General features: G+C 41.0%; 1 protein-coding gene across 3 annotated transcripts in view; it reads left to right on the top strand.

Moving 5' to 3' along the window:
- RNF44 (ring finger protein 44) overlaps nt 1-8300 on the top strand; it is a 31263-nt gene that overhangs the window by 9946 nt on the left and 13017 nt on the right. The gene's annotated exons all lie outside the window — the stretch shown is intronic.

Here is an 8300-nt window from a genome sequence, read left to right as displayed (position 1 = left end):
CCCGACTCCTCGTTCCTATTTTGAACCTGAATGCAATTTCCGATTCGGTAGAAAGAGCATTGGACTGGGGGAGTCAAGAGATCTGGGTTCCAGTGCTGACCCCACTACTAACTCGCTGTATGACCTTAGGCAAGTTCTTTAACTTTTCAGTCTTAGTTTTCTCATTGGAAATGTTGGAATAATTGCTTGCATTACCTACTCGTCTAAAGAAAAGCTTGTTTGAGCTCTGAAAGGCTGTATAAATAGGCATTTTTTTCTTCCCAACTCGGACAAAGTTAGTGTTCGTATTCACTGTCATATTAAAAAAAAAAAAAAAAAAAAAGACCCAAAAACCATAGGGAGAAATTCCTGGCTGAACTAGAAGAACTACTAGTTGGAGGTATAATAATCCCCTTCCGTAGAGCGAACTTTCAGCACTATGAGTCTTGATAGCGCACTTTGATCTAACTTTGATAGATATTTTGGCCCTGGGGTCAGAATTGGGCTCTGCTCTGGAGGAGGCTATTGGAAAACAAATTTGGATTGAATTAAAAACTTTTGGAATGGATCTTTCTTCTTTGGAAGTGTTGATTTAAAGGCTAGATAACCCCTAGAGGATGTTGGGAGGAGATTCAGTTCGGATTAAATGCCCCAAAGTTCCTCCAGAGCTGACATTTTTTGAGTCAATAACTGGGATGCATCATCTCCCTTTTCTTGAATCCACAAAGTGTCAGAGGTGGGAGCAATTTCAAAACTCTTCCAAAATTCCAGCCTTGTGGTTTTACTCTTGGGAAAGTTGAGGCCTAGGGAAGGAAGGGTATCTTCTAAGGTCAGGCCAAGTCAGTGTGACAGGCAAAGTTGGAAGTTCAGTCCCTGTCTATTCCCAGCAAACTACCTAAAAGCAGGTTAGAAGGTCAATTTTATAGAGGAAGAAACTGAGGTTTGGAGGTTTTGAATACCCAGAGTTAAATGAGTCAGTGTCAGAAGCTGGACTAAAACATAGGTGGGTTAGTCATTCAATATCAAAAGGAGTCATGTCAGTGACTGACCCTCTAGTCCTCATTTCCCCGTGGAAGAGCTCCATTTTAGGGATTCCTAGATTGGGAATAGGTGGCTCCCATAGTTGTTTCAGGGAGTCCAGGCTGCTGCTCAGCCCCTTCAAGAAATTATGTGTCTTCTCTTCTGGATGGAAACACTACAGGCCTCCATTTGCCTTCATTTTGGGAAGAGTATTGAGGGTCACTAGCCCCAACTCTACCACTTACCAGCTATGTCATAATGTTACTTAAGCAAATCATTTCCCTAGTCTGGGCCTCAGATGATTTCCAGAGTCATTTATAGTCTGTGAAATAGAAAAGTCAGGAGAACAGGGAGCTAGTCTCTGTTACCATTCCTTTCTGTGACTTTGGCTTCCAATCCTGCACCTAAATATAGGAAGAGTACATTTCCTCATCTTTCCCAAGTTTATTGTGAGATCATAGAAAAGGAAAACTCCCTTGTATTCTTGCTATTGCCCAAAGAGAGGAACAGGTAGGATCTTCATAGAACTAGATGACAAGGTTATAGATCTAGAGCAGAAAGGTACCTCAAAGGACGTCTGGCCACCCCTCCACCCCTCAGTTTTACAGATGAAGGAAGAGAAGGCCAGAGAGGATAGTGTCTTGTCCAAGGTCATACATGTAGTAAGCATCAGAATTGGGAAGTTAATCCAGGTCCACTGATCCTCAGGAGTCAGTCAGCGCTTTTTCCACTGGTCAGACAGACTTAAGTCTTTCTGTGTAGCCTTCTAGGATATTTAACCACTCAATCAGAGAAGCCCAGAGGTTGACCCCTCTTTTTCTTGATCTTTTTAAACTAGGTAGGGCTCTGAAATAATAATCATCTTTGCTGTCCTGATTCTCTTTTTGGCTTTTGGTTTCTTAAAGACTGTGTCCCATCTCCTTTACTTTTAAAGAGGGAGGACAGCTTAGGCTCCAAAAGAAGTGCTTTCCTTGGTCCTCAAATGAGACACTTCTGTCTCCCGACTTCAAGCATTTTTTATAATAGCTTTTTATTTTTCAAAATATGTGCAATGCAAAGGTAGTTTTCAACATTCACCCTTGCAAAACTCACTCCAAGTATTTTTGCATCTGTCCCCCATTCTCAGAACATTTCATCTTCACTTCAAGGCTTCCCTGGCTTCCTTTAAATCTCAACTGAAGTTCTACCTTCTGCAAAGAATCTTTCCCAATTCTGTTTAATTTTAATGTCTTTTCCTTGACACCATCCCCCTCCCTTCTCCCATTTATCCTATGTGTGTATGATTGCTTGTACATAGTTATTTGTTATTTGTCTCCCATTAAACTGTAAGCCCCCTGAAAGCAGAAACTCTTTTGGCTCTTCTTTGTTTCCTCAGCCCATAATACAGTCCTGACACCTAGTAGGCACTCAATAAATGTTTAGTGACTGATGGACTGATTTTTCCAATGTCACCAGTGAGGTGACAATGTGGCAAAGAAAGCTCTGGATTTGGTGTCCGAAGACACACTTTTGCCACTGTGACTTTGGACAATTCCCTTACATGATTGGGCTTTTAATTTTTTCTTATAAAATGAGAGTTGGACTTGCTGGTCTTTGAATGTCTTTCATCTCTGATGATCTGTGAGTCAGGGGCAGAGCCAGGACTCACTTGGGAATCTATCTGACTCTTAGGCTGAGGCCACAAGGAGAAGTGTGGGAGCAGGAGGAAGAAAAAATCATTGGCTAAAATAGCATTCTCTTATTATCTGTGGATTTCTTTTCTCTCTGCTTTCTTTTCCCTCCCCCAGCTTGGTTGCCATGGGGTGAAGGTTGGTTGAGTGCGAATAAAAAGCAGAGAGGGTTTAGAAATAGACGTAGTGGCTCCCATTTCTGTCGCATTTTTTAACTAAGTGCATTCATCACAGCTACATTGTGAGTTTGGTGGTATAAATGTGATTATTCCCATTTGATAGATGAGAAAAGTTAAGGTTCAGAAAAAAGAGGTGTTTAGCCACTGAGCATTTATTAAGCACTTACTGTGTGTCAGACCCTGTGCTAGTCACCACGTGTGTAAAGAAAGGGGGATAACTCTAGTTCCTGTCAGTCTCAAAGAGCTCAGAGACAACATACCATCACCACCTCAGTGTACAAATGAGATAGAGATAGGATAAATTAGAGGTAGTCTGAGAAGGAAGGCACTAAGGTGAGGTTTCTTTGTCATTGTCATAGAACAAAGAAATAGCAGAGTTAAGACTCCAGTCTCAGGTTTTTGCCTTCAGATGGCTTCCTCCACTAAATTTAGTGCAGGCTCCCCATCTTAGAGTCATTTCCCCTCTTGTCCTCCTGCCTTTCAGGCCCTGCCTGTCCTCAGCCCTATCTTCCCAGGCTCCACCTTTTTGCCCCCAACTCCTGAGCTGCTAATGTAACCAGAGGAAGTCCCTGCTCTGCTGACTAGACCCACAACAAATTCATGTTCTCTGATCTCCAGACAACAGCTGCTATGCTGCATTATTTTTATTCCCTGATTGACTTTTGTGCCCCCTACAGTGGAAATGCTTGGTCTTTTCTTTCCTTCTTAAGGCCATCTTCACAACGACCAGTTTTAGAAGATTACCTTACCTTCTCCTTGACAGAAAATTAAAGCATAGTTAAGTGCTACATACCTCATAATAATAATACTGAATATTTATGTAGTACTTACTATGCTCCAGTTGCTATACTAACACTCTGGTCTCATTTGATCCTCACTACAATCTTGGGAATTAGGTGCCATTATTAATCTCAATTTTAGAGATTCAGAAAAAGGCAAACAGAGATGCTCAATGACTTACCTTGGTTACATAGCTGGGAAGCATCTGGAGCATTTGAACTCAAATCTTCCTGACTCCTGATACTCTCTCCACTGTGCCACTTAGCCACTCCTACGGCCACCTACATCTGCAACTGCCTCTTCATTTTTGGCTTTAGGCTCTGAGAAAGAGTTAACTAGAGACTAATATCCAGTTTCCAATCTAACACTTATATTTTGTACTCTCCATTTCAGTCCTTGAAGGTTCCCAGAAACCTGCCCCTCTCTCATTTCTTCTCACTGTTATCTTTATTTTCTCCTTATCTCCTGGCTCTCAAAACTGCCAACAAACTTGCATTTCTACTCTATTGTTAAAAAAGATTCTTCCCTTGACCCTGCCATCCTCTCAAACTATCATCCTATATACTTTTTTGCTGTCAAATTCTCACAGAAAATGGATACTGTTTGGTGCCTCCACTTCCTTCCCACTTTTAACTTCAACTTTTTCAACCTAGTTCGAAAGGCCTTTCATTCATTGGATTTAGCCATTCTCAGCCTTCATCCTCCTTGACCTCTCTACAGCATAAAACCTTGTCCATCACCCCTCTTCCTGTCTCCTCCACTCCCTTGGTTTTTGTAATAACCATTCCTTCTAAAGGAGCCATTTCTTTTTAGATTCTGACTAGTTTATCTTCTCTCTCCTTCCTCAACAGTGTTAGTTGAATGAATAACTGAACCCAGGCCTCTGACAGGATTTTGCCTTTAAGAGTTCACAGTAAGGTAGAATGAGCCCATACTTTGAAATTAGGAGACCTGGGCTTGGCCACTGATTCACAGATTGTCAGAATTGAAGGCACCCCTGTGATCACTGAGCCCCAAAAGCCATGTTCAATTAAATTCAATAGTCATTTATTTTAGAGACAGGGCAGCTGAGGCCCATAGAAAAAAAACTTGCATGAGTCTCACAGTTCCTAAGAGTTACTGGAGCTGGGACAGAAACCTAACTAGGTTTTCTAACTCTCTGAGTCTAGCATGTTTTGTACTATTATAAATTCCACCAATTTGTAGGTCTTCAATTTGGGAGCAAAGATAGCACTTTCAGGAGGAAGATCTCCCTGTGGCAATTGGGATTCAGATTCTGTTTGACATTAGTGAAGCATTGGTACCTCATGCTCCAGGTCCAAACATGCCATCAACTTATTTTTAACCAGTGGCTTAGAAAACCATCCCCTTCTGTCTGAACCTGAACCCAACTCAGTTCAAACTCTCATCTCTCACCTGGACTATTACAGTAATTGATCTTGATGCCTGCCATTCATTTCCTCCCCTCTTCAATTAATCTTTCACAGAGCTGACAATTTTATTATTCCTAAAGCAAAGATCTGACCGTCTCCTGCCCCCACTCAAGAAACATCACTCAATTTCCCCTTATAACTTATTCCCTTAAACATAAACTCATTCTTGTGGCACTAAAGATCCCAGAGCTATCTTTCCATGTTTGTTGCTCATCAGTCTCATATACTCTATTCTAGCCAGAATCTCTAGGTCTTTTAAAACCAGGCTTAGTTTATAAGATTTTTCTTGATCTTCCTAGTTCCTCCCCCCTTACCTCTCCCATCCCCACAAAAATATTAGCTCATTTGTCTTTGATTCTCAGAAAACAAGTATTGAGGACACAAGGGTTTATGTATCTCTAAATACTTGATTCTTAATGAATAAAAGACCTGGACCCTTTCTTGGGAGGAAATGCAAAGAGGGAATAATCCATGGAAAAAGAACCTTCTTGAGATTTGGAAAATGTAGGTTCAGTTCTCCCATGGGATTGGCAGGAGATTATTAGGTGACTCTTTACAACTGTGATGATCAACTCCATCACGCATACATAAACATACCCAGTGAGAAGGTTCTTAGGCCTTAAAGAGTAGTAACTTCCCAGGCATTTTCTGGGATCTCATAAAAGGCCTATCAACTCAGTGGCCATCTTTTGTCCATTTTCAGTCTAATCACTTTTTCCATTTAGAACAGGCAAGTATCTCCCAAGTCAGCGTTCTATATCGGTTTAGGTTTATGGGCCCCAAAGGTTTCCTCAAAGAAACATGTAGAAACTGCCCTCCTGGGGCACCCTGACAACCCTGAGAACCTTTTTTGCAGGAGCCTAAGATTCCCATAGCTGGACAGATTTGTTCAGGTGCCCTCGATCAGTCAGAGCTTCTCTATGCTACCTTCTCTCCCTCCCTCATTTTGCCAAAGTTGATTTGAAACCTAGTGTGAAGCCATTTATATTTCTAGCCCAGGGCATTTGTGTTGGTGAGAGAAGGGAGGGAATAGAAGAATGAAGTGTATGCCCAAACTCTGATTTTACCACTGCCACCCAAAGCAAAGCAAAATGATCATTAATTTGCCTTAATCATCTTCCCAAAACCATGAAAAAGTAATGAATTTAGCAAAATCTGACTCTCACTTCTGGGCTTCAGGCTCCTTCATCTGCAAAGTGAAGGCCTTGTTCTAGATTAGAGATGGACTTGCACTTAAACCAGATTAATTGGGAAATATTTAACAAAGTTAAAAAAAACAGACAATACTGCATTTTAAAACTAAGTCATATGAAGTCATATATGATTGGGAAATATTTAACAAAGTTAAAAAAAAACAGACAATACTGCATTTTAAAACTAAGTCATATGAAGTCATATATGATTGGGAAATATTTAACAAAGTTAAAAAAACACAATACTGAATTTTAAAACTAAGTCATATTTTAAAAAATAGATAATATTGCATTTTAAAACTAAGTCATATGAAGTCGTATATGATTGGGAAATATTTAACAAAGTTAAAAAAAAAGACAATACTGCATTTTAAAACTTATTTCATATGAAATCATCAGGGATCCTAATGTATAAATGACTGGTCCTTTTCTAATTAAATTTGACATCACTGCTCTAGAACAAGGAGAAAAACTATACAGTACCTTCCAAGTCAGCCTTACAGATTTGGATACAGGCCTAGGAAGCTATTGTTCTTTAAGGCCTAAGGCACAGTAGACTTTTCCCACCCTGTTGAGGAGGAAGAGGAGAGGTCCTTCCTCTTTCCTCCTCACCTTAGACCTTAGATGTATATTTGTGAGGGGGGGGGGGGGGGGGGGGGAGAAGGGATGACTGTGGATCCTTTATCGCTCCATTATGTTGTATTATATTTTACTTTGTAAAATTTTCATCTGGTTTTGCTATGCCTCTGGTACAGATGATCTTTAAGTAGCTTTCAGCCTTCAAATTCTTAGATTCTCTGTCCTAGAGTTGGATTGACTGGCTTCCATCCCATGTCCTTAAAGCTTTTACCATCCTAATCTTTGGATTTTTCCCCATTCCCATTATATCCAGACCATGATCCATCACCCATTTAGCCTGAATGCCAGCTGGTCTTTAAGTAAAACTATCCATCATGGACCTCTGTGACAGAGAAGGGAAGTGTGGTTGTCCATCCCTGCTCTGCTTCTCTGAACTCTCAGCAGTCTCTTCCATTCATAGTGTTTACAGTGCTCCTTGTGTTAGCATTTTAAGGTTTACAAAGTGCTTTTTTCCCAGTGACCCTTTTGAAGTTAGGTCATTCAAGGATTATTATCATTTTACAAGTTAGCCAAAGTGAAGCAAGGAAGTATAAAATCTGGGATTCAAACTCAGGTCTCCTGATTCTTAAGTCTAAGGCACAAAACTCAGAAATGTCAGGACTCAGAGAGACTATCCAGTAATCTGATAGAGGAGAAAATGGGTTTATTAAAGAAAGGACTTATAAATCAGGGTCACATAGTGCCAAGACTGAGCTAGAACTTAACCCTTTGTTATTATCTCCTTCCTACCCTCCCATTCAGCTCTGTCATGCAGACTTCTGAGAAGACAGGCAGGTGAATTCTCTGCACCTTCATTTGGATAGAGCCTTCCTGGCTTTCCCACAGCACACCCAAGCCTAGGGCAGACTTTCTGCAGGGACAATGTGTAGCACTAGGACAGAGCTGGTCATTGAACAACCTACCCAAAAGCTCATTAAAACCTGCCCTTCAGTATGTAGAGAAAATTTGGGGTAGTAATTTGCTAGGGTGATACAGCAAAGGAGGGAAAGAACTAAGATTCAAATCTGAGTCATCCACCTCCCAGCCTAGGGCTTGCTGGTGAACTTGCAGGCCCATTAATTTGAAGAGGCCCTTCCTTATTCCTACATAACAATTTCTTACTGTCCACCAAGCCTTTTGCCCTAGTAATAACAGGGCCCTCTCCCCCCAGCTGGCAGTGTCTCCAGCTCCCTACACTCTTTACCATCCCTCTCTTCTTTGGCCCTCCCAGTAGCCTTGTCCCCATTTGATGAAGCAGGAGACTGAGATCTGAGAGAATAGTCTGGACTTTTAGAATCATAGAATGTCAAAATTGGAAGGACCCCCCTCCTTTTACAATGAAGGAATCTTAACAAGGAGATAGTAGTGAAATCTAGATGGAAGTGGGCCTATATGTAGCATGGAATTGAGGCCCTCACCAATTGGGGA

This window comes from Antechinus flavipes, chromosome 2 (assembly GCF_016432865.1).
Source record: "Antechinus flavipes isolate AdamAnt ecotype Samford, QLD, Australia chromosome 2, AdamAnt_v2, whole genome shotgun sequence".
Taxonomy (NCBI): domain Eukaryota; kingdom Metazoa; phylum Chordata; class Mammalia; order Dasyuromorphia; family Dasyuridae; genus Antechinus; species Antechinus flavipes.
This window is presented reverse-complemented; position numbering and strand designations above follow the sequence as displayed.